Source organism: Heterocephalus glaber, unplaced genomic scaffold (genome assembly GCF_053883595.1).
Source record: "Heterocephalus glaber isolate CG9 unplaced genomic scaffold, H.glaber_assembly_v1.0 deba00001479, whole genome shotgun sequence".
NCBI lineage: Eukaryota > Metazoa > Chordata > Mammalia > Rodentia > Bathyergidae > Heterocephalus > Heterocephalus glaber.
The window spans coordinates 19,429,053-19,456,480 of record NW_028258316.1 but is presented as its reverse complement, the minus strand read 5'-3'; positions in this window follow the sequence as shown (position 1 = coordinate 19,456,480).

Here is a 27,428-nt window from a genome sequence, read left to right as displayed (position 1 = left end):
TCTTCTTGGATCAGTCAATAGAAATAAGGAAGGCCCAGATTCTGGGGAGTTTGCTCAGCTTTTCTAGGATTGAAAAAAAATTAGAACTCTTTGTCCACTGTGGGCTTGCAACAGAGTTAGCATTGTGCTTGTCCTTCTGCCTTTTCCCATTTGGCATGAATCCAGGAGGAGATGCCAAATCTACACAGGCCTGGGATGAATCCTAATGGGAAACCTGTTTGGTCTCCAAGAAGAACTGAGAAGAGATTCAGTTTGGGATCCTGAGCAAGGGGAGTTCAGGTAACCCATTGCTATGGCTGGAGAGGCAGCAGAAGTAGCTTACTGATTGGACCAATAGAAATTCCAGTCCAATTAAATAAGCAAGCTGGGGGCCAGTCTACAGACTGCCAAGATGGTTGAATGGGCAAGAGAAGGCTCTTTGGAATGGATATTGCTTATGTTAACCCTATGTTGATAGTGGTGGTAGGGAGAATTAAGCTTCCTAAAGATGTCCATATCCTTATCCCTGAAACACATGAAGAATATCTTACATGATAGAAGGGACTTTGCAGGTGTACAGATGTGATTAAATTAGAAGTCTTGAAAGATTACTCTGGTAGGCATAATTATAATGGTCCTTATAAATGGAGAAAGTGTTGGTAAGAAAAGGAGAATAAAAGTAGAAGCTTATGAGAGAGAGAGAAGAGAGAGAGACAGAGTGTGGGAGAGTCAGAGAGAGAGAGATGGAGGAAGAGAAAGAAGAGTAAGAAGAAGGAGGAAGAAGAGGAAGAGGAAGAAAAGAAAGAGCAAGAGGAGGAGGAAAGGAGGGCAATAGAAGGAGGAGAGTGAGAAATAGGAAGAGGAAGAGCAGGAAGAGGTAGAGGATAAAAAGGAGTACGGAGGAAGGAAAACAATTGAATATATATCCTTCTGGCTTTGAAAATGGAAAATGTCATGTAAACAGTGCCATGAAAATGCCATCTTTAAGCAAGATGTCAGGGAATCATTAATCACCGTGATATAAATTATAGCTACTGGAAATACAGGGAATCATATTTGCTAGAAAGTTTCCTGAGGATTTTGTGTTTATTTCACTTATTCTGAGTTTTCTTTTATTTAATTTGACATTGGTTAACTTCATTGTACTACTTGTTGGAATCACACTGGGCTTGGAAAGGAAGGAACTGCAATTCCCAATAGCCAGAGGTTTTTCAGGGGAATGATGTATCCTTCTGTTCTCTTTGCCCTAGGGAGGGGAAAAAACATTTGAGTATATATGCTGGGGCCTTTAAAAATGGAGGAAAAAGCCATGATCCAAGGAATGTGGGCAGACTTTAGAAGATGGAAAAAAAACAAATGAACAGATTGTCCTTTACAGACTCCCAAAGGAAGCAGCTCTGCCAACACATTGATTGTAGCCTACTGAGAACCATTTTGAATGTCTGAGCTCCAGAATCATAAATCTGCATTGTTTTAAGCCACCAAGCTCATGACCACTTGTTACAACAGCAATAGGGAACTAATACATTAACTCTTGAAAATCACAAGCATTGAGTGATTATGATTAAAAGGTACCCATCTAATAGTGAGCTCATAAATTTAAAACACAGCTGGGGAGAAGGCGTCAAAAGACTTCAGATCCACCCCAAAATAGGATTTGGTTATGATGCAAAGTCTCAAATCTTTCATGAGGCCACAGTTCATGTACTTCCATTTTAACAAAAATCCAATCAACCTGGTCTGTCATAAATTAAAAGCACCATATTAGAAAAAGGAGGAAGAAATGTTCGAGGAGAGAAATTTGACAAGGCATGAAAGGCACAATAGCCTGCATAGCAGGGTATAGTGTAAGGAAAGGTAAATGACACTTCACTAAGCTCATTCACTTAGGGACATTCAGTGTAGGACCAAATGGTTGACCTAGACTGCTGGGAACATCTATAGATTACCTAGCCTTTTACGCTCAAGGTTAGCTGGTGTTTAGGAAATCTCTCCTAGATAACCTTCTTAAGTAGGACTATGTTAGATTTGAAAAAGGCTGTGATCATCTAACCTATGCAAAAGAGAGCTAATGCCAGAGGTGATTTTTATACCTAAGGTCAAAGGTTAATTGTGGTGAGAAGTCAAGACCAGGACTCCTGCTGTCCAATCCTAAGCAACATCATTTCTTGTCTCCTCTTCGAAGTCTCAGGGTAGAGACTCCTTGAAGTCCTGCATGGGAGGGGTCTCTTCTGCATGTCCGCATGAGCCAGAGGCAGTATTTTAGAGATTCATAATCCCCTTTGATTTGAGCATACTTCCTCATGGGCTGGAGGAGATGGATTTGATATCCTAGCATTCATGGCTTTCATTCCATGGGGGACAGGGGTTAGAATTCACAGGCAGGGTGCCCCTATGGGAATCACTGGTTTGCCTAAAGGGTCTTTTTCTTTTGAACTTTGGGGATTCTGCCCACATGTTGGAGAGAGCTGATCAAAACAGTAAATGAAGACCCTGACAAGGGTTTTCAAAATTGCATACAGATGTCTGTTTCAGAAAATTGGAAGCACAAATCTTGTTTGAATTTGCTGTAGCAACAGGGGACAGACAAAACAGCACATTGCCAGAAGCTGTCCCGTGGGGACTGACAGCAATTTGGGGGGAGTGGAGCTGGGGGAGTGTAGAGTCTGGGCCAACATGTGCTGAGGCTGGGAATCCAGGCCTAGAACATGGAGTCTGTGTTCTGATGGAAATCGCCCATCTCTAGGGCACAGGCCCTGCAGTCTGAACCCCTAATGTGAGAATATAAAAATGGGAGAGGAGACAACTAGAAGTAAGGCTGGAGTGGTAAATGCTGACTTTTTGGCCCAAACTGGTCCTCTATATCCCAACAATGTGGATACAAAAAAATCTATGTTCACAGCGCTTTACAATTTACTTGATATTTTTCCACATATATCAACTCAGTTGCTCAGTTCACCTCAATGTAGAAAATAGATAGCTAGGGCTCAGGGCAGGGACCTAGAATTGGGGTTTTAATTTAAATTCCTCTGGGTCCAAAACCCTGACACAAATCAACTTGGACCAGGGAGTCTTTCAGTCCCTTCATGGTACCCAAGAAATTTTAACTTTTTTCATATTTTTCCTGTTAAACATTAACATCCCTCTGAGTGGCAAACTAGTATTGACTAGTGAATCATATTTTATTTCTTTGTCTGCCTTTATTTGTGAGTTATACATTGGGGACAGAAAATACTACAAAGTTCAGAGCCTCAAGCAGTTAGACATAGGTTGGAGTCAGTTTATAAAATCTAATTATCTCAATGTCCAAAGGGTTTTTTTCAAGTATTCTAATCTAATTTTCCAGTGATACATGATTCTTAAGTCATGCCCTCAAACCTAGCAATTTTCCAGTGACAGCTTGCATCTTGATTGATTTTGAACAATATTTAAATGTTAAAATCAATCACCCAATGAGAACTGGTTGTATCATCTCCCAGCACTGTGTCTTGACACCATGTTTTGTTTGTGTTTCACTACATAGTTTCATTACAGTGACTGAGACAATGATCATATGTGTACAGGACATGAGGTTTATGTCAGGAGAGAAGAGGCCAGTCCTGGCTACTCAAGGAGATCAATATCCCTGCAGGCCTTGTGACTACAGCTCCACAAATGGGGGCTCAGCATTACATACACAATGACAAGTGGAATAATTTTTCTTGAGACAGGGGAAGGGTATGAGTCCCTTTGACTATGCCACATGATTCAAAATAGATCACATTGACAAATCTGCTATACGTCAGAAAACATCCAGAATGCTTCATATTTTTTCAGTCTTACAGCATTCCTGAGCACTGAGGATTTTATTCTTCCTTTGCTGAAGAATACACTGAAACTACTAAAAATAAAGAAATTTCTCTCTGGTCACACAGTGAGTCTCAGGACAAAGACTCAAATTCCTATTTGTTTGATATCAGGATTTTGATTCCTCTACCTCAAAACAACACCTGGAAACAATATTGAAAATTGATTCTTTTTGAAATGGAAGAAATTGGCAGATAGTGTCTCAGAAATTAATAAAATAATGTGTAAATTGAAAATAAAAAAGAAAGGAGAATGTAGAAGAGAGACATGACTACACAGGTTGTTATGAGAAGAAGAAAGAAACATCAGGTCTAGATTAAAGTTTTGTTTGCTTTTTCATTCATTTGTTTTAATTTATTTTTGTTATTCCTTGTATAGTTAATGTATTCCAGTTACCATAAGTCCTGCTAAATCCTTGATGGAAAAATAGTTTAGTGGTCAAATAAGCCACATGTTCTGTTTTCCACGGGGGCAAGTACAAATATATCATCATAATGCCTTCTTTAATTAAAGAATAGTAGCACAGTAAGCTAGATATGGTTTAATCTAGTGTTTCTAAAATTTATGTACCTTACATTTTCCTTCACCATATCTAGTAACATTTTATGAAGTAATAGTTTCAGGAGCTCATCTTCTACTAGATTGTATCAAAGTTTTCTCCAGGTTTCCAAGAGACTCTGGTGTATATATTGAAGATGCTAAGGATCCCAGATAAATCTTTCCCAGATAAAGTTTCTCTTTATCCAGCCATAAAGTCCAGGAAGCTCAAACATTAGTCTTAGAATCAGTGGAGAGACTGACTGTCTCCCATTTCTCTTAGGCAAGTCTAACAGTATTCTCATTAGGAACTGTAGACATTCCTATTTCAAATTGCCAATAATTATTGTCAACATTGCACCACAGCACTGAAGACACTGATGAAACCAGCAAGAGTTTCTGATGCTAAAACATTTGAGCCATGGAGTTAAGGGTGCATGGACTATATCTTCTTTCCTCGCATCTTTCTCTGCTTGTGTCTCACAGCTGGGAGTGATTAAATCACAGATGTTAACACCGATGGCTGAAATGATTGTTCCTACAGAATTATTCTGAGAAATGCACAGGTGGGATTAGAAGGACAGGTCAGAACGCAGCAGAACTTTGGATAGAAATGACATTTATAGATTTAAAAATGCTAGATGGACTTCCAAATGGAGGCATTGGGTTTGCAGATGGTCTACCAGATGGGAGATGCTCCATGGTTGAAAGATGGTTGAAGAAGATTTTGTCCTTACTGTACATTAAAACGTCCCCTGCTGTGTAGGAGAATCTTCTGTCAATTCAAGAATGATCAAAATGGAAGCCAAAGTCAACTTTCAAGCTGGAAAATCAAGAGAATCAGAACCAGGACTCAGAAGATGGAGGCTTCAGTTTTCCTTTGTTGCTGAGTTGATTAAAATTTTGGCCAATGGCAGATTCATTCAGCACACATTTATAGAGATTTGATCAGTGCCAATGACTGTAGAAGTTAACCAAGATGAACAAAACCTAGTCCTTGGAATCTCAGTGATCAACATTTAGGCAGAAGGAGAAGAAAATACATGATTAATGCCTGTAGTAAAATATAAACCAATCATTAAGGAAAATGAGCTAATCAACTAAATGAGCTACAGGGAACTAGATTCAGTGTCTGAACTGATCTTTGAAGGATTTTCCAAATCATGTTTTCCAGGCCAATGAAAGGGGAAAATCAAAGCCCCAGTGGCTTGACCCTTTAGAAATCATTTGGAAGGCTGTGATTTGAGGGTAAGTGTTGTGGTTGTTAACTCGGTGATAAGTTATGGCAGCTTATTATTCCTGTGATGAGGTAGGGGACAGGAAGGTAATAATGAGGCACAGAGAAGATCTGAAGATTTTGGAACAAGTATAATTCATTACATATTAGAAAAAAGAACAATAAATGTCATTATTTTCAGCACCAAAATGGATTGTCACACAATACAGATTTGAATTCTGTCTTTATTACTTTACCTGTAATGATATTTTTATCCAGCTCTTTAGTCTCAATGAGGAATTCTGGATGTCAGCTCCTTCCAGGGCACAATCAAAACAATGTAACTCTATGGTGGTCCAGAAAATGCAGTGGTGATCGGCTTTCCTTCTTCTTCACTTGGAATCTTGCCTCCAGGTATCAAAGGAAAGGGTAATCTATGACAACCTTACATATAGACTGATCAGCCCCAAAGAGCTAGCTGTACATTTGCTATCCTGTTACAGAGAGTGCTATCTTTTGAGCACTATCTTGGAAGGTGATATTCTTGTCCTTACATCTACTCTAGTTGAGAACTGGGAAGAATTATGGCACTCATGCAAAATGCAGCTTGGGTTTTCATTGTTCTTTGGGGATCTGTTCTCACATAGAGACCAGATGCTTGCTCTTGAACTTTGGACTAAACATTATTGTTAAATGTTAAATCGGCAGTTACACTTACACTGATGTGTCTACAGCCAAATCTTTTTTGAAAGAAAAAAGAAATTTGTTAACAACCATTCCATGTTAAAGATTAGTTAGCATTTGGAGAAATGTCAGTGCTTAACTGGCTTTTCCAAGAATAAAAAACATTAATATAATTTTATAAAGTGAGTAATATCTCAGAGGCTCAACAGCAAACAAAACCCCATAAACATCCAAAAGTGTTTGTTGTGATTAGCATTTATGAGATTTTCAAAGTTTTGTATGGATCCAATTCTTTTGGAAACAGAAAGACAATGATAAGAGTAGGAAAGGACATGATTCAATCACTCAAGAGACATGGCCAGGCTTCTTTCCTTCCTCAGTTTTATCTGGAATATCTCAGGCTATTGTGAAGATTAAAAAAGATAGTTGGCCTTGTATAGTAAAAATGACTGAGGGATAGTATACCTGATAAAACAAATAACATTTGTAAATTCTTGGGTGTGTCTCATTTATTTATGGAATATGGAAAAGAGAAGACAACATACAGACTAACTGGATTAAAATCTTGAATCCTGAGTAAAAACACAACGTTGAGGTGAGACCTTAATTCAAAATTATTATATATCTCAAAGGGTAACTTTGATTTTTACATCAGCTTTATTAAATCTCTTTCATAATTTCTCATGAGTTACTTTTTTTAAAAAAAATTGAGAGGTAAGTAATTTCATGTCTATGATAAAGATGGAGCACAGTAGCTGAGTCAGATGAGGAGTTACAGCTGCCATCCCAAGCTCCTAGGGCAGAGAATGTGAGCTGGTCCCGGAATCTGGAAGGAAGCTCCCCTGCTGCCATCTCAAGCTCGTAGGGCAGAGAAGGTGAGCCAGTCCTAGACCCTGGAAGGAAGCTCCCCCACTGCCATCCCAAGCTCCTAGGGCAGAGAAGGTGAGCCACATGGGTGCCAGAAGCACCTCCCAACCCCCACCCACGTGGAAATGAGAAGACATGTAAACAAGTCTCAAAAACAGACTTCTAGATCACCTACAGCAACCACAAAGGGAAAGGAGATGGAAAAATCTGATACTCAAACAACTGGACTCTCTGAATTGGAAACAAAAAAGGATCTGGGAAAAATGAAATCAGAAATAATTAGTCAGATAACAGAAAAGATTTTGTTCATGGTGCAAGACGTGACTAATGAATCTAGAGAGGACACAGATAAAAAAATAAAGGATCTGAGGAATATGAAGAAATCCCAACCCAGGAAACAAATGGAATCCATAAAACGGATGCAAACAGATTTCCAGGAGATTAAAAACTGCACTGAAAGTCTACACTGCAGAATGAACCAATGTGAGGATAGAATTTCAGATATAAAAGATAAGATTGGAGTTAGTGACCAGGAAAAGAAAAATTTCTCTAAAATTGAAAGGGAACATGAGAAATCAATCCAGCAGCTCCTAGACGATGCAAAGAAGAATAACATAAGACTGATTGGAGTCAATGAAGAAAGAGGAGAGAGTGCAGATGACATAAAAAAAACTGTTCACAGAAGTGATGGCAGAAAACTTCCCAAGGAGGGGAAAAGAACTTGACATACACATTAAGTGAGGCATAGAGGACTCCAAATAGCCTTGATCAAAAAAAAATCTACACATAGGCATATAATAGTTAGGATTCCAGAAATCCAACAGAAGAACAAAATTCTAGAAGAAGTGAGAGAAAAGAAACAAATCACATACAAAGGAAAGCCCATCAGAATCACAGCAGACTTCTCAATGCAAACCCTCAAGGCAAGAAGAGCTTGGAGTGATTTATTTCAAGCCCTAAAGGAAAACAGCCTCCAATCCAGACTGATGTACCCTGCAAAACTATCTTTCAAAATTGACGGAGAAATAAGATACTTTGATGATGAGAAGCACCTCGGGAGCTTCATGAATACCAAACCAGCACTCCAAAAAATTTTAGACAATACCCTAGGAAAAGACAATGAGGACCACAACCCCAGGAAACCCAGCAGAATGAATCCATTGAGTGTGACAAATTAAATCCAAAGGGGGAGAATCCAACAAAAAGAAAAAGTCGTGACAAGGCTTTTAAAACTTTTAAATTCATCTTCCTAATGAGTGTATAGTTCAGTCTTGTTATTGTACTGATTAGCATTTTTCTGATTCCAGAGTTGCACACCTTTCCTTGTGCTATACAGGCTATTTATCATCTTCTTATGTCTACTTTTTAATTGGGTTGTCTATTAATGAACTCTAAGAGTTCTTTATATATTCTGGTCATAGGTTATATGCATTGTAAATATGGTCTGTTTAAGGACTACTTTTCATTTTAATGATGTCATTTAAAGTTCTAAATTTTGATGGAATCTCATTTACCAATTTTTTCATTTACACACCATGTCTTTTGTATCCTAGGTAGTTCTTGCCTACCCTAAATTCATAAACATTTTCCCTTATAATTTCTTCTTAAAGTTTTATACTTTTAGGCTTTCATATTTAGGTTCATAGATCCCTTAAAGTTATTTTCATGTATGGAAATAAAGGGTTGAGGTTATTTTTTTATATACAGATACAAGGTGTTCTAGTGCCGTTTGCTGAAAACACTATCTCTTCCTTGGCTCTTGAATTGAGTTTATATTCTATAAAATGCTAATGTTAAATAACCTTTCAAAACTCAGTGGACCATCTATGTGTGGTTCTATCTCTAGATTCTCTGTTTCATTCAAATGATCTATGTGTCTTTCCTTACACCAACACTGCCTTGATTACTGTAGCTTTAGAAGAAGTCTTTAAAATTAGGTACTAAACGTCTTCCAACACTGTTTTTTTTTTAATTTTGCTTTGTTTTTTTTTAACTTTTCTAGGTCCTTTGTACTCCTACATAACTTTTAAATTTCAATATCCAATTCTTCATTTATAGCAAGTATACACAGACCTGAATTTTTATATATACCTTGTGTTTTCTAATCCTACTAAATTCAAATACAAGTTCTAGGGGCTTCTAGAGATTTCTTAGTATTTTCTCTGTAGATGATCATTTCATCTACATATAAAGATTTTGCTTCTACCTTGCCAATCTTATCCTAATTGTGTCATTTTATTGCCAGACTATTTTGGAGGGGCCTAGGTTTCAAAGTTTAATGGACAGATAAAGAGTAAGCATATCTGCCCTTGTTCCCCACCTTAAGGAGAAAGCATTGTATCTTCTCCATTCATATAAGGTGTTCTCGCTGCAAGTATGGAGTACATGTCTTTAATCCGTTGAGAAGGTTCTGTTCTACTTCTAATCTCCTGATAGCTTTTACCATGAACAGCTGTGGAATTTAGTCCAATACTTTTTCTCCAACTACTGACAGGATCATATGGCTTTTTCCTTTCCTCTGTTAAAATGATGACTTTTGGGGGTGGATCTTCCAATGCTGAACTAACACAGCCATCCCTATAACAAAACCACTTTCTACATCCTGCCAGATCTGACTTCTAAGAGTTTGTTTTGTTAAACAAATTTGTATCTATTTTCATACTTTTTCTTCTATTATCTTTATCCAGTTTTAGGATTAGCACAATGTTGAGTTCCTAAAATGAGGGGAGAAGTGTTGGTTCTTTTTTCTGTTTTAATTGTTTGATATAATTTATCAGTTAAAATGTATATGAGCCTGCGGTTGTCATATAGGTAGGTTTTCAAGTTAGGAATATACTTTCTTTAATAGGTGCTATTCAAATTTTATATTTCCTCCAGAGTTAGCTTCATTAATTTGTCTTCCAAGGTACTTCTTAGAAGTTGTCAAATTTATTTCAAAACAGATTTTTGATATATGCTTTCTATATCCTTTTAAATTCTGTAAAATCTGTGGTAATGTCTCCTAGATCTTGATATTGTAATTTAAAAATGTATAATTGATATTGTGTAACAGGGAGTAAAGGTCTGAAGGAGCAGGGGAAGTGGGAGGGGTGGGGGAAAGGAAAAAAGGGAAAAGAAAAAATTTGAGAAAAGGAAAAAATGGAAACAAAATCTTTGCAAATAGGGAAGGGGGGGTGAAAGGAGGGCAAGGGAAGGGAAATAAAAAGAACCAAGATACTCATGTAATGGTACAAGGTCCCAATGATGAATGTAACTGTATTTTATACCAAAAATGTACCAATAAACAATGGGGGGAAAAGTGCAAAATAATTATCTCACTATATATTGAGAAACCTAATGTCTCCTTGTATATTTTTTTGCAATAAGAGGATATTAAGAAGTGTTCTATGAGCTAAAGTAGGAGCATTTCCTCTCATAATACCTCATAGGACTTTTCTTAAAAGTCTGTCTAGGATAGCAAAGCTATTCCTTATGGAAGGACTTGTGGAGGGCTATATTTATTTTATTTCTAGTTTTAATATCATTGCAGAAACAATGTTGTTTATTTGGGGGAAGCTCTGAGAATATTTTGCCAGGACCTCTCTGTGGGGTTCAACACTGCTTCTAACTCTTTGTCTATACTGTGAGTGTGGTTAGATGATTGAAACCAGAACTGGCAAAGCCTACTTCATGTTCTAAGAAGTCAGACACCTGGAGACACTTTGGGCTCTTTCTCTGGCTCTACCACTCCCATATTTTACATCCTACAGGTAACTCCTCATCTTTTTTTTTTTTAAATGATAACTTTATTTTTTCCCATTAAGTTTATTGGTACATTTTCAGTATAAAATACAGTTACATTCATCATTGGGACCTTGTACCATTACATGAGTATCTTGGTTCTTTTTATTTCCCTTCCCTTGCCCTCCTTTCAACCCCCCTTCCCTATTTGCAAAGACTTTGTTTCCATTTTTTCCCTTTTCTCAAATTTTTTCTTTTCCCTTTTTTCCTTTCCCCTACCCTTCCCACTCCCCCTGCTCCTTTAGACCTTTACTTCCTATTACACAATATCAATTATACATTTTTAAATTACAATATCAAGATCTAGGAGACATTACCACAGATTTTACAGAATTTAAAAGGATATAGAAAGCATATATCAAAAATCTGTTTTGAAATAAATTTGACAACTTCTAAGAAGTACCTTGGAAGACAAATTAATGAAGCTAACTCTGGAGGAAATATAAAATTTGAATAGCACCTATTAAAGAAAGTATATTCCTAACTTGAAAACCTACCTATATGACAACCGCAGGCTCATATACATTTTAACTGATAAATTATATCAAACAATTAAAACAGAAAAAAGAACCAACACTTCTCCCCTCATTTTAGGAACTCAACATTGTGCTAATCCTAAAACTGGATAAAGATAATAGAAGAAAAAGTATGAAAATAGATACAAATTTGTTTAACAAAACAAACTCTTAGAAGTCAGATCTGGCAGGATGTAGAAAGTGGTTTTGTTATAGGGATGGCTGTGTTAGTTCAGCATTGGAAGATCCACCCCCAAAAGTCATCATTTTAACAGAGGAAAGGAAAAAGCCATATGATCCTGTCAGTAGTTGGAGAAAAAGTATTGGACTAAATTCCACAGCTGTTCATGGTAAAAGCTATCAGGAGATTAGAAGTAGAACAGAACCTTCTCAACGGATTAAAGACATGTACTCCATACTTGCAGCGAGAACACCTTATATGAATGGAGAAGATACAATGCTTTCTCCTTAAGGTGGGGAACAAGGGCAGATATGCTTACTCTTTATCTGTCCATTAAACTTTGAAACCTAGGCCCCTCCAAAATAGTCTGGCAATAAAATGACACAATTAGGATAAGATTGGCAAGGTAGAAGCAAAATCTTTATATGTAGATGAAATGATCATCTACAGAGAAAATACTAAGAAATCTCTAGGAGCCCCTAGAACTTGTATTTGAATTTAGTAGGATTAGAAAACACAAGGTATATATAAAAATTCAGGTCTGTGTATACTTGCTATAAATGAAGAATTGGATATTGAAATTTAAAAGTTATGTAGGAGTACAAAGTACCTAGAAAAGTTAAAAAAAACAAAGCAAAATTAAAAAAAAAAACAGTGTTGGAAGACGTTTAGTACCTAATTTTAAAGACTTCTTCTAAAGCTACAGTAATCAAGGCAGTGTTGGTGTAAGGAAAGACACATAGATCATTTGAATGAAACAGAGAATCTAGAGATAGAACCACACATAGATGGTCCACTGAGTTTTGAAAGGTTATTTAACATTAGCATTTTATAGAATATAAACTCAATTCAAGAGCCAAGGAAGAGATAGTGTTTTCAGCAAACGGCACTAGAACACCTTGTATCTGTATATAAAAAAATAACCTCAACCCTTTATTTCCATACATGAAAATAACTTTAAGGGATCTATGAACCTAAATATGAAAGCCTAAAAGTATAAAACTTTAAGAAGAAATTATAAGGGAAAATGTTTATGAATTTAGGGTAGGCAAGAACTACCTAGGATACAAAAGACATGGTGTGTAAATGAAAAAATTGGTAAATGAGATTCCATCAAAATTTAGAACTTTAAATGACATCATTAAAATGAAAAGTAGTCCTTAAACAGACCATATTTACAATGCATATAACCTATGACCAGAATATATAAAGAACTCTTAGAGTTCATTAATAGACAACCCAATTAAAAAGTAGACATAAGAAGATGATAAATAGCCTGTATAGCACAAGGAAAGGTGTGCAACTCTGGAATCAGAAAAATGCTAATCAGTACAATAACAAGACTGAACTATACACTCATTAGGAAGATGAATTTAAAAGTTTTAAAAGCCTTGTCACGACTTTTTCTTTTTGTTGGATTCTCCCCCTTTGGATTTAATTTGTCACACTCAATGGATTCATTCTGCTGGGTTTCCTGGGGTTGTGGTCCTCATTGTCTTTTCCTAGGGTATTGTCTAAAATTTTTTGGAGTGCTGGTTTGGTATTCATGAAGCTCCCGAGGTGCTTCTCATCATCAAAGTATCTTATTTCTCCATCAATTTTGAAAGATAGTTTTGCAGGGTACATCAGTCTGGATTGGAGGCTGTTTTCCTTTAGGGCTTGAAATAAATCACTCCAAGCTCTTCTTGCCTTGAGGGTTTGCATTGAGAAGTCTGCTGTGATTCTGATGGGCTTTCCTTTGTATGTGATTTGTTTCTTTTCTCTCACTTCTTCTAGAATTTTGTTCTTCTGTTGGATTTCTGGAATCCTAACTATTATATGCCTATGTGTAGATTTTTTTTTGATCAAGGCTATTTGGAGTCCTCTATGCCTCACTTAATGTGTATGTCAAGTTCTTTTCCCCTCCTTGGGAAGTTTTCTGCCATCACTTCTGTGAACAGTTTTTTTTATGTCATCTGCACTCTCTCCTCTTTCTTCATTGACTCCAATCAGTCTTATGTTATTCTTCTTTGCATCGTCTAGGAGCTGCTGGATTGATTTCTCATGTTCCCTTTCAATTTTAGAGAAATTTTTCTTTTCCTGGTCACTAACTCCAATCTTATCTTTTATATCTGAAATTCTATCCTCACATTGGTTCATTCTGCAGTGCAGACTTTCAGTGGAGTTTTTAATCTCCTGGAAATCTGTTTGCATCTGTTTTATGGATTCCATTTGTTTCCTATGTTGGGATTCCTTCATGTTCCTCAGATCCTCTATTTTTTTTATCTGTGTCCTCTCTAGATTTATTAATCATGTCTTGCACTATGAGCACAATCTTTTCTGTTATCTGACTAATTATTTCTGATTTAATTTTTCCCAGAACCCCTTTTGTTGCCAGTTCAGAGAGTCCAGTTGTTTGAGTATCAGATTTTTCCATCTCCTTTCCCTTTGGGATTGCTGTAGGTAATCTGGAAGTCTGTTTTTGAGACTTGTTTACATGTCTTCTCATTTCCATGGCCCAGGGTTGGGGGGAGCCTTCTGGCATCTGTGCGGCTCACCTTCTCTGCCCTAGGAGCATGGGATGGCGGCAGGGAATGCAATTTTGATTTTATTATTTATATCATTTTTATAGACAGTTAAGTGAATTTATTCAAAATCTTTACAGTTTCCATGAATTTACTGTGTACCACATGTTGTTTTGAAATAATATGTATATATTATGAAATGAGCAAGCTGGGATAATAAATGCATGCATTATCTAATATAGTTACCATTTTTGTAGTGAGAGAACACTTTCTAATCACTTTCAAATTTTTCAAAAATGCAACACTATTACTTATAGCCACCACATTGTACAATAGATCACTTCAATTTATTCAATCTGGCTAATGTGTATATCTTTTGACATATAACCCTCCCACCCCTGCCACCTTCACTTTAGCCCCTGGTAATCTCCATTCTATTCTCTGTTTCTCTGTGATCAGCATTTTTAGATTTTCACATATGACTGAAATAAGATAGCCTTTGTCTTTTGCTGTCTGTTTTTTTCTTTTCACTTAATATAATGTCCCCCAGGTTCAACCATTTCATCATAAATGACAAAGTTTCATTTTTTCCTATGCCTGCAAGGCATTCCATTGTGTGTATATAGGACATTTTCTGTACCTATTTGACTGCTCATAGACACATAGGTTAATTCTACTGTGAATAATGCTGCAAATAATATTTAAGTTAAGATATTTCTTCCACATACTTATTTTATTTCATTTAGATTCCTACCCAGTAGTAGAACTGCTAGATCAAATGGTAGCTGTATTTGCAGTTATGTTTTCCATGGTGGTTGTACTAATTTATATTCTCAAAAGCAGTGCATAAAGATTTCACTTTTTTAATTACTTAAATTATTTTATTGGTACATTTTAGGTATACAGCACATTTATATTTCTCATTGGGAACTTGTACCTTTACATGATGCATCTTGGATCTTATTTTTTCCCCATTCCTAGACCTCTCTTCACCCCTCCACCCTTCCCTACTTACAAAGACTTTATTTCCATTTTTACCATTTCCAATCATTTTTCATTTCCCTTCTTTTCTTTCCCCTGCCGCTCCCACTACCCCTACCCCTTTGGACCTTTTATTCCTATTTTGCATTACTGATTATACATTCTAATCATTGGTACATTTTAGGTATACAGTATAATGACATTCATCATTGGAAATTTGCACCTTTACATAATCTCTCTTGGTTCTTATTTTTCACCCTTGCCCAGCCCTCCCTTCAAGCCCTCCATTCCTCCCTATTTACAAAGATTTTCTTTCCATTTTTTAATTTTCTTATATTAATTCCATTCCCTTCTTTCTCTTCCCCTACCCCTCCCACTTCCCCTTCCCCTCTGCCCCTTTTCTTCCTATTTCACATTGTCTATTATGCACTTTAGTCCTTCTTTACACTTTCAGTTTCTCATATCAGAGAATCTATTCTGTATTTACACATGTGTGTCCTATTTATTTCACTTAGAGTATCACCTCAATGTTCATCAATTTAGCTATAAATGTCTCTAATTTTTCATTTTTCATGGCTGAGTAGTACTCCATTTTATTTAAAAAAAACCACATTTTCTTTATCCAGTCTCCAGTTGATGGGCATTTGGGCTCTTTCCAAGTTTTAGCTATCACAAATTGTGCTGTTATGAACATGGGTGCACACATATCACTGTGGTATGATTCTTTTAATTCTTTGGTGAAGACACCCAGCCGGGGAATAGCGGGGTCAAATGGGACTTCTAGTCCTAGTTCTTTGAAGTATCTCCATACTGATTTCCATAGTGGTTGCACCAGTCTACACTCCCACCAGCAGTGGAGCAGTGTTCCTCTTTCCCCACAGCCCCACCAGCATTTGTTATTGGTTGATTTCATGATAACAGCCAGTCTTTCTGGAGTGAGATAGAATCTCAGTGTTGTTTTCATTTGCATTTCTTGAATGACAAGGAATGTTGAACATTTTCTCATATATTTATTTGCTATTTCTACTTCTTTGTCTGAGAAATGACTGTTCTTTTTAGATGCCCATTTTTGGATTGGGTCTTTAAATTCAGGAGGTCTGATCTTTTTAAGTTCTTTATAGATTGGAGATAGCAAACCTTTGTCTGAGGAAAAGCAGGTGAAGATTTTTTTCCCTCATTGTGGGTTGTCTCTTCACACTGCTGGTGGTTTCTCTTGCTGTGCAGAAACCTTTTAATAAGAAGAGATCCCACTTGTTGATTGTTTGTGCTAGTTCACGGGCAACTGAGGTTTTGTTCATAAAATATTTTCCTACACCAATGTCTTCAAGAGTTCTACCTAACCTCTGTTCCAACTGGTTCAGTGTTTCTATTTTAATATTTAGATCTTTAATCCATTTCAATTTTAGTTTGGTGCATGGTGAGAGATATAGGTCGAGTTTTAATCTCTGGCAAGTTGAAAGCCAATTTTTCCAGCACCATTTATTAAAGGGGCTATTTTTCCTCCAGTGAGGGTGTTTGTCTCCTTTATCAAAGATGAGATGGCTGAGTGTGTCTGGCATTGTTTCTGCATCTTCTAATCTGTTCCACTGGTCCTCAGGTCTGTTTCTTTGCCAGTACCATGCTGTTTTTATCACAGTAGCTTTGTAGTATAGTTGCAGGTTGGGGATTGTGATACCCCCTGCCATGTCTCTGTTACCTAGAATTGCTTTTGCTATTCTGGATCTCTTCTTGTTCCAAATGAATTTTTGGATTGCTTTCTCAAGGTCCGTGAAGTACACTGCTGGGAATTCAATTGGAATTGCATTGAATCTATATAGTAGTTTTGAAAGTATGGCCATTTTCACTATATTAGTCCTTCTTACCCAGGAGCAGGGGATGTCTGTCCATTTTCTGATATCATCTTCAATCTCTCTTTTCAGAGTGTTATAGTTTTCAGAGAAGAGGTCCTTGATGTTTTTCATTAGGTTGATTCCTAGATATTTCAGTTTTTTGGATGCTATTGTGAAAGGAATTATTTGCCCTATTTCTCTCTCAGTGAATCTGTCATTGGTGTAGAGGAAAGCTATTGATTTTTGTGTGTTGACCTTGTAACCAGCTACTTGACTGAATTTGGTTATTAAGTCTAGAAGACTTTTGGTGGAGTTCTTGGGGTCTTCTAATTAGAGTATCATGTCATCTGCAAATAATGACAATTTGACTTCTTCATTTCCTATCTTTATTCCTTTTATTTCTTTCTCTTGTCTAATTGCAATGGTTAATGTTTCCAAAACTATATTGAACAAGAGTGGTGATAGTGGACATCCTTGTCTTGTTCCTGATTTTAGTGTGAAGGATTTCCGTTTTTCACCATTTAGTATGATATTGGCTGTTGGTTTTTCATAGATGGCTTTTATCAGTGTGAGATAGAGATCATCTATTCCAATTTTTTGTAGGATTTTTATCATAAATGCATGTTGGATTTTGTCAAATGCTTTTTCTCCATCTATGGAGATAATCATATGGTTTTTGTCCTTGGCTCTATTGATATAGTGTATTACATTGATTAATTTGCATATGTTGAACCATACCTGCATCCCTGTGATGAATCCCACTTGATCAAAGTATATCATCTTCTTGATGATCTTCTGCATTCTATTTGCCTGTATCTTAGTAAGGATTTTTGCATCTATGTTCATTAGTGAAATTGGCCTATAGTTCTCCTTTTCGGTTGGGTCTTTCTCTGCTTTGGGGATCAAGGTAATGCTTGTTTCCAGGAATGAATTCAGGAGCATTGCTTCCCTTTCAATTTCATTGAAGAGTTGAAACAGTAGTGGCAACAGTTCCTCTCTAAAGGTCTTGTAGAATTCAGCAGTGAAGCCATCAGGACCTGGGCTTTTCTTAGTTGATAAGTTTTTTTATTACATTTTCAATTTCATTGGTTGATATTGGGTTGATCAGAATTTTTAGGTCTTCTTCATTCAACTTTGGCAATTCATATGTATCTAGGAATCTGTCTATTTCTTCTGGGTTTTCCCTCTTATTGGCATATGTGTTCGGAAAGTAGGTATTGATGATCCTCTGGATTTCTGCTGGGTCTGTTGTAATTTCACCCTTTTCATTCCTAATTGCATGGATTTGGGCCTTTTCTTTCCTTTTTCTGATAAGGTTGGCTAAGGGTTTTTCAATTTTGTTTATTCTTTCGAAGAACCAACTCTTGGCTTCATTGATTTTTTGTATTGTTCTCTTAGTCTCCATTGCATTGATTTCTCCTCTGATCTTTTTAATTTCCTCCCTTGTATGAACTCTGGGGTTGTCCTGCTCTTCTTTTTCTAGAAGCTTGAGGTTCAGCATCAGATTGTTTAATTGGGCTTGTTCTGTTTTCCTAATATGCATATTCACTGCTATGAATTTCCCTCATAAGCCTGCTTTCATTGTGTCCCATAGATTCCAATATGTTGTATTGTCATTGTCATTTAATGGAAGGAACTGTCTGATTTCTTCTTTAACTTCCTCTGTGACCCATTGGTTACTCAGAAGTGTGTTGTTCAATTTCCACGTGTTTATGAAATTTTTCCTGCTTCTTTTGCTATGGATCTCCAATTTCATCACACTGTGGTCTGACAATATACAGGGGATAACTTCAATTCCTTTGCATTTACTCAAACATGTTCTGTGCACGAGTAAGTGGTCTATTTTTGAGAATGACCCATGTGCAGCTGAGAAGAATGTGTATTCTGATTTTATGGTGTGGAACACTCTGTAAACATCTGTTAAGTTCATTTGTTCAAGACTTTGATTGAGTTCTAACATTTCATTACTTATTTTTTATCTATTTGATCTATCTATTTGTGACAGTGGGGTATTGAGTTCAGCCACTACAATTGCATTAGTGCCTACATAACTTTTTATGTCCATTATTATTTGTTTTATATAGTTGGGTGCACTAGTGTTTGGTCCACAGATATTTATGATTGTCATCTCTTCCCATTGGATTATTCCCTTTACAAGGATGTGGTGTCCTTCTTTGTCTCTCTTAGTCAGTGTTGGTTTGAAATCTACTTGATCTGCAAAGAGGATAGGTAGTCCTCCTTTTTTTCATGAACCCGTTGCATGGAGTATTGTTTTCCACCCTTTAACTTTCAGTCTATGAGTTTCATTTTGAATTAAGTGTTTTTCTTGTATGCAACACATTTTTTGATTTTGCTTCTTGACCCATTCTGCTTGTTTATTCCTTTTGATTGTTGAGTTGAGACCATTAACATTGATGGTTATAACTGAAATGTATTGACTTATCATTGTCATGACTTTTTCTTTTTGTTGGGTTCTCCCCCTTTACATTTAATTTCTTGTCTCGCCAGTTGGGTTCATTCTGCTTTTCTTCCTGGGGTTGTTTTCCTCAGTGTCTGTTCCTAGGATATTGTGTAAAATTTTTTGGAGTGCTGGTTTGGTATTCATGATGATTCTAAGGTGCTCTTTGTCATGAAAGTATCTTATTTCTCCATCCATTTTGAAACATAGTTTTGCAGGGTACATCAATCTGGGTTGGAGGCTGTTTTCTTTTAGGGCTTGGAACATGTCACTTTAAGCTCTTCTTGCCTTCCTGGTTTGTGTTGAGAACTCTGCTGTGATTCTGAATGGCTTTCCTTTGTATGTGATTTGTTTCTTTTCTCTGACTGCTTGGAGAATTTTGTTCTTTTGTTGAGTTTCTGGAATCTTAACAATTATATGCCTATGTGTAGATTTCTTTTGATCAAGGCTATTTGGAGTCCTATATGCCTCACTTATCTGTATGTCAAGTTCTTTTCCCCTCCTCGGGAAGTTTTCTGCCATTACTTCTGTGAAGAGTTTTTTTTATGTCCTCTGCACTCTCTCCTATTTCTTCTTTGACTCCGATCAGTCTTATGTTATTCTTCTTTGCATCGTCTAGCAACTGCTGGATTGATTTCTCATGTTCCCTTATCATTTTGAAGCAATTTTTCTTTTCCTCCTCACTAATTGCAATCTTATCTTCTATATCTGAAATTCTGTCCTCACATTGGCTCATTCTGCTGTGTAGACTTTCAATGGAGTTTTTCATGTCCTGGAAATCTATTTGCATCTGTTTTATGGATTCCATTTGTTTCCTATGTTGGGATTCCATCATGTTCCTCAGCTCCTCTCTAGATTTATTAATCATGTCTTGCAATAGGAACACAATCTCTCCTGTTATCTGAGAAATTATTTCTGATTTCATTTTTCCAGATCCTCTTTTGTTGCCAGTTCAGTGAGTCAAGGTGTTTGAGCATCAGAGTGTTCCATCTCATTTCCCTTTGGGGTTGTTGTAGGTGACCTGGAAGTCTGGTTTGGAGACTTGTTTACGTTTCTTCTCATTTCGACCTGGGGTAGGGGGCCATGGTGCTTTTGGCGCCCGTGCGGCTCACCTCTGATTTGGAAGAGGTGGGACAGCAGCTCAGGAGCCTCTTCCTCTGGGCCAGGAGCAGTGGGACAGTGTCTCAGAAGCTCCTACCTCTGGGCTGGGAGGTGTGGGATGGACGGCGGCCTGGAAGCCTCCAAGATTTCTTTTTTTTTTTTTTTTTTTTTTTACATCTTCATCAATACTTATCTTTTATCTTTTTCATACTAGGCAGTCTGAGAAGTGTGAAGTGATAGTTCATTGTAGTTTTACTATGCTTTTTCTTGGTGGTCAGCGATATTGAACATTTTCTCACATTCTTGTTCTTTCATTGTATTAAAAGAAATGTCTAACTGAGGGTCTTCACCATTTTTTACATCAGAATATTTATTTTCTTGCTATTTAAATGTTTCAGTTTTTAATATATTTTAGATATTTAATATTTAAGGATCAAGTGAAGTTGACATATTTTGAAATGAGTACTTATACGATTTTGTAAGCAACAAATAATACAACTGAATATTTTGTAGACATAAAAGAAACAAGTTATCTATATCAAGTTTATGCAAAGATTTCCTTTGAAGTCTACCCTAACCAGTTGCATGTAGAGTTACCTCAAACAGTTATTTCTCAACAGACTACTGTTGGTCTCTAGTTAATATCATAAAATTCATTTCCTCCATACTCCCTCATCATCTAAAATTACTTTACTTATTTATACATTTACCTGACTCTGGTATGCCTCGCCACTTCTTTTATGCCTACAAATAAGAAATCTCCATGTTTTAAAAGATTATGATTTTTTTCTTCCTCAGTGAGTTTTCTGACCTGAAACTGTTTCTAGAACTATTCAACAGTTTTAAAGAATTAATAAAGTACTTTTTTGAGTCCTTTAAGATAACATAGTTTTCCATATTACACTTATGTACTTAATGAAATTTATTCCATTATAATTTCAGTTTCTATGAAGCAAGGACTAAGAATATATCCTCTATGAATTCCCTGAGATTCAGCATATAGTTAGTCCAGCGTAACCATAGTCAACTCATGTTTGCTAATGAAGAAGCCATAAGAGTGTCCATCTTTTTACCTATTGCAAGAATATAGGCAGAGAGAATAAAACTACCAAAGAAGACACAGGGAGGATCGTGGTGAGGAAAATGCAACCTAAAGCCTACAACAACAGAGATGCTGAAAAATGCATTTGGCTTACTATGATCAGTCTGTGCAGTTCAGCTGTTTTCACCCAGACTCATTCTAGGACTCTGGAAGTTAATCATGAGCTCTAGCTTTTTTCAATAAGTTATTTCGTTGCTAGGCTTAAACAGAGATGAGTGTCTCCTATCCTTTTATAACTAATCTTCTGTCAACTTTATTTAACAGAATTTTTCAGGTTATCATTCATTCATTTCAACAGTTTTAACATCTACCAACTATTAGGGACTTGCAATACAAATGTCACTCAGATATCAGAAACGATAACTCTGTCCTTCAGAGTATTAGAGGACTTGGGGTGAGTTTCACCATAATCCCATAGCCTGTGAGGAGTCTAGAGCTCTTTTCCCAGTTTTTGCTAATATTTGGAAACTCATTTCTTCTTATCTGACATTTGTGCATCTCTGTGTGTAAATCCTGTTACATGTCTGGTTATAGGCACATATGTCAGCTACTTTGTCAGCCCCTTGAAAGACTGTCTCTATATCAAAACAGTAGAAAAGAGTGGGCTGAGCTGGGCATGATGGTTCCTGCCTGTAATTTCTACTACTTGGAAGCCTGAGATAGGAGGTTTACAGATTTGAGACCAACCTGGGTAATATAGTGAGATCCCATCCTAAAAAAAGAAGTGTAGAAGGTTTTCAAGATTCTTTAGATAACTGTGGGATGTCAGTAAGTATAACACTATAACATCATGGTAACTCTGGAAGGAAAGGAGAAAAGAGATATAGTAGAAAGTGTATTCGAAGAAACACTTGTCAGAAACTCTTCAATTTAATAAATGGCATAAATCTACAAATCCAAAATGTTCAATAATCTTCAAGAAAGATAAACATAGTCATCTAAACAAAGAAAAACCATAAATTCTCAAAGTACAAAGGCAAAGAAGGAATGTTGAAAACAGGATGTGAGAAGCAGCTCATCATATACAAGAAATACTTAGCAATGTCAACAGCTGATACCTCAATAGAGACCATGGAGTGCAGAAGACAGTGAGATGAAGTAGTTTAAGATGTTAAAGGAAAACGTAAACATCATTGTCTTAATCCATTTTCTGCTGTTATAACAGAATACACCAGACTGGGCAATTTCTAAACAATAGAACTTCATTTGGCTCAAGGTTCTGGAGGCAGGCAGTTTTAAGAGTATAATGTTGCTGAGAGGCAAGAACCTTTGCACACATAACACATGGTGAGGGCCAGGGATTTAGCTAAGTGGTTCTGCTGCCTGCTTTGCAAGCACAAGGTCCCAAGTTTGATCCCTGGTACCAAACCAAAACAAAACAAAATAAAACATATGGTGAAACAGGAAGTGAGCACACAAGAGATGGAAAAAAATGGGCTGAACTCCTCTCTCTTATCAAGAGCTCTATGATGGCATTCATCCATCATGAGGGCAGAGAACTCATGATCTAATGTCTTCTTAAAGCACCTGCACCCACTGATGATGGCAATTAAATTCTAACATGAGTTTTTGAGGGAAACCATGCCAATTGTCAACTGTGAATTCCACTATCCTTCAATAACAATGAATGAATGAACACAATTCATTTGGTGAAGATAGCCACCTAGGCCAATATATAAAAGCCTAGTAAATTGTTGGAGTCTTTTTAGGGTTTCTGATAATTTCCTTTTTATTTTCTTCCTGAAAACTGGCCATATCTTTCTGCCTCTTTATATGACTTACAATGTTTGTTGTTTAAAAGTAGGCATTTTAGGCCAGGAATTTAGCTCAGTGGCATCTCCACCCACTGCACAAGTGCAAGGATGGGAGTTCGATCCCTGGTACCGAAAAATTAAAAAAATAAAAAAATAAAGTAGACATTTTGAATATTATAAGGTAGTAACTCTTAATATTAGATTATCTCTCCCTTCTAGAGTTTTGCTGTTGTTGCTTGGTGATGGATGTCTTCCCTTTGTTTAATGACTATTTAAAACTTTTTGTCTTAAATTGTATTCTTTGACATACTTGGTCATTCAAATCTCCATTTCATTATTTCAGCATTTAGTCAGTAAAACAACAGAGATTTCCTTAAATACTTACAAAAAAAGAAAAAAGACAAAAACAACAAAAGTACTGTCTTGATCTATTCCTATTGGCTTATCTTAAGCATTCCTTCAATGTTTTGCCAGTGTGACTGTAACTCTGCCCTAGCCTACACTTCCTATTTCTGCAAGCCCAAAGATCATCCATAGATATAAGACTAGTACACTATTAGCCTTATCTTGGGCATAATCCAGCCTTGGCCATGAACATTGTACTTTTGGATTTTCTGGTATATATGATAGCTTTTAAACTGTTATTCCCTCAAGAATATCCCCCTCCTCTTCCTCCTTCTTAGAGCTTTTAGTGTATCTTCTGCTTAGCTCATTTGCCATCCCTCACCCCGGAGAGCTACAATTAATAAGTGTCTTTAAGGTTTGTAACACATCACATCACATTTTAAACTCTTAATACATCTTACTCAACATGGGGAGATGAAACAAAGGCACCAGGGCCTCCCCTGTACAGCATTCTCATCCAACCTACACAGTCTGTGCTCAAGCACAAGGCAGTCAAGTTTTTAAAAAGCACAATAATGTTAAATATTTACAACCATGCAGGCTCATAAAAACATTACAGTATGTCTTTATCCATCTTATTCACCAAATATGGCACTATTTGACTTCTGGGTCTTCCCAAAGCAACACGACCATAAAAGGTAAATGTTTTGAATTGATTCAGGACAATGAGGCAGCCACAACAGTACAGCTAAAGGTACAAAAGAAGTCTCCAGAACTACTTCAGAATGTGGCAATAATGACAGATAAGTGTTTTGAAGCAAAGGAGAATATTTTGAGGGAGTATAATGGCAATGTATCTTTTACTGTAATAATTTTTTTAAATGAGCATTCACCATATTTTTCCATCACACCTTACAGCATAGAATAAGTATGGCATTCTATTTTCTGTGTACACTAGAAACAGACATAGGAAAAAGTGTGTGTGTGTCCATGTATGTGCATAAGGAAACTCTGGTGATATACCCAAGTAATTAATACCTGCAGTTAGTGTTAAAGAGCAAACCAAGAATGGGAACAATGTGTATGAGACTGAAGTGACAAGAGGAATTTACTTCTCTGATAATGCTTTTCTCATATACAACTTAGGATGTCTTATTGTTTCCTGGTACCACCACTGTCTATTTTCCTTATAGCAAGGTCTGTACCAATAGGTAAACATGATTGCTTTTTCATCTACTTTCTTTCTCATATATTGGGGTACAGATAGTAATGGCTTTCAAAATCCAAATTAAAATTCTTGGCCATACATAAAACCTTTGGAGTTATTTGCCTCTAGATGGGGATACAAGCATTGTACAATAAGCTGATCAACCTGATGAATCTTAGTGAATACTAAACAAATAAGTAAATAAATGCATAATATACACACATAAACACAAACATCATCTTGAATTTAATATCCTTGTTTCCAGTGTTCAGAGCCTACATGATTACTAATGGAGAAGAAATTGGACACCAAGTACAAGCTTCATTTGCCTAGCAACCAAGGACAAAAACCAGGAAAAGGGACCTGCCAGGCACCTCCTCATGTAGCCTCTCAGATGTTTAATCTTCAGGGACCCTTGCAGAGGGGAAGGTGTATACCTGAATATGCCACCAGCTAATGTGGAGGGGTCAGATGTGACAGGACAATGTGGGGCTCCTTGGCTTCCTTCACAGCCTTGGAGGCCCTTCCCACTTCCCCAGCCTGTGGAGCAGCTTTCAGAGCAGCCACTGAGGCGTGCCAGTCACCACCGGATGACTGCTAATTTCAGGCTTCAGAGACAACCACGTTTCGTGCTCATGGTGACTGGATGTCTTTTTGACAAGACAGGACATACTCAGTCATCAAGGGGGAGGGAATCATCACAGAATAGATCAGATCAAGCTGCTGGACTTTGCTCAAGGGGTGGGCCTGCTTGAGACAGGCAAATATCTGTTTCCAAACTGGTTTACGAGGATTCCTCTGGAGAACAGCCAACTTTCTGCCTCCCTATTGTTTTCTAAAAGGGTCTTGGAAAAGCAGAAGGCTTTGAGAAAACTCTCCTTGTATTGGATTTTTACTAAATGGCAGATAGGGAGTTCAGAGCATTGTTATATTCAAATAAATAGTCTATTTTTTCAAGCCTATTTCCACATTAGTAGACATATATCATTCTTGTATATTATCAGGAAAATTAAATTAGAATGTACTTATAAACACCACCTCAATAATGTATACAGTAATTGACTATTTTGTCATTTCTATAATTTTTATATTTTGCATTAACTCCAGAATTTATTTACAGAGAATATTATGAAATAATTCTACTGTAGGCGAACTAACATACATTTTATAACAGTAGAGAATTGAGGTCATCCTCAAAGCTCCACAAATCCACAAGCAAAAATTGTTTCCCTAAACTCAAATTTCTGTCTCCAAAGTTAACATCTCTTTGACATTTACCACATCAGAATAGCATTTGAAATGTACTTAGACACATGGCATCCATCATAGTTAAGAATTTTACTATGCTGTTAAGAATTTTTGCATTTTTAACCTTATGGCAGGTAGTGCCATCATATGCCACACTGTGAAAGACACCAGAATTTCCTGGGCACAGTAGGGCAAAGGTCTTCTCTTCAGCATGCATCAGAAACTAACATAACAACAATTAGAATGTAATCATATTTACCCTCAACCCATAATTTAATTAGTAAATCAAAACAACCGCATTTCAGTTAAGTAAAAGCAGCACATGTAAAGGCCTGTAGGATTGACCTCAGGCAGCCTGGTTTGGATCAACTCCACATTTACTCCTTGTGGGGCTCTCAGAATTGTTAAAGCATCCACATCTGTGCTCCACTGAGTCAGCCTCCAAGTGAGATTGTGAGTGTTGGTGCTGAAATGGTTTAAAATAAATTTCTTAGATGAGAGGAGTGGATGTACCAATGCCTGGTGGCTCAGTCTGGGAAAAGTAGACAATTGGCTTCCCTGCAGAGTCATGAGTGTTCAGAGTACATTCAGAACTGTAGTTCAGGATTTGGCAGGAGAGTTATAACAGATGAGAAATACCATCACAGTGTTCTTCACGGGAGGAACTGCACCCAAAGAATTCAACCCGTTGGCAGGTTTCTAGTAGCTGTCTCAAGTACACATGGAGGTGTGGTCAGTGAGTCTGCCTTCTTTTCCGTGGTGTACCAGATGGTAGACTGATATTGTGCTTGCCCAGGCCTTTGCCTCCTTGTGGATCAAACCTGGATGAAAGAGAAAGATGGAACATACCAAGACTAGAGATGCATATGGAACCTACAGTGAGCATTCCATCATATTCAGTCTTTGTGTGATAAAGACCGGAGAAAATAAATAATTTGATAAAGTTCAAACAGCAAATTCAGCCTTAAGATCCCATGGTATCTGACTTTAAAGTCCAAGTTCCCTCATTATTAATACAACATTTTTTTGCAGGCGGGGGGGTCACATATCTGCAGTGGATCCTTTTGGAGATTTGATCAGTTTTATATTTTATGTGAAATGACTCTGCTCTGTACAAGGAAGGTGGAACAATTTGGACTGAAGAATGCTCAGGACAAACAACCAGCCAGCCAGATGACTCAGAGATTTACTTCAGAAGCCCCACACTCTACCCCTTGGAGAGGAGCTGTGGTCAATAATCTCTCTGTGCTGCCTCCCAGGCCTCCTAACCACAGTTATAGGAGAGCAATTCCCT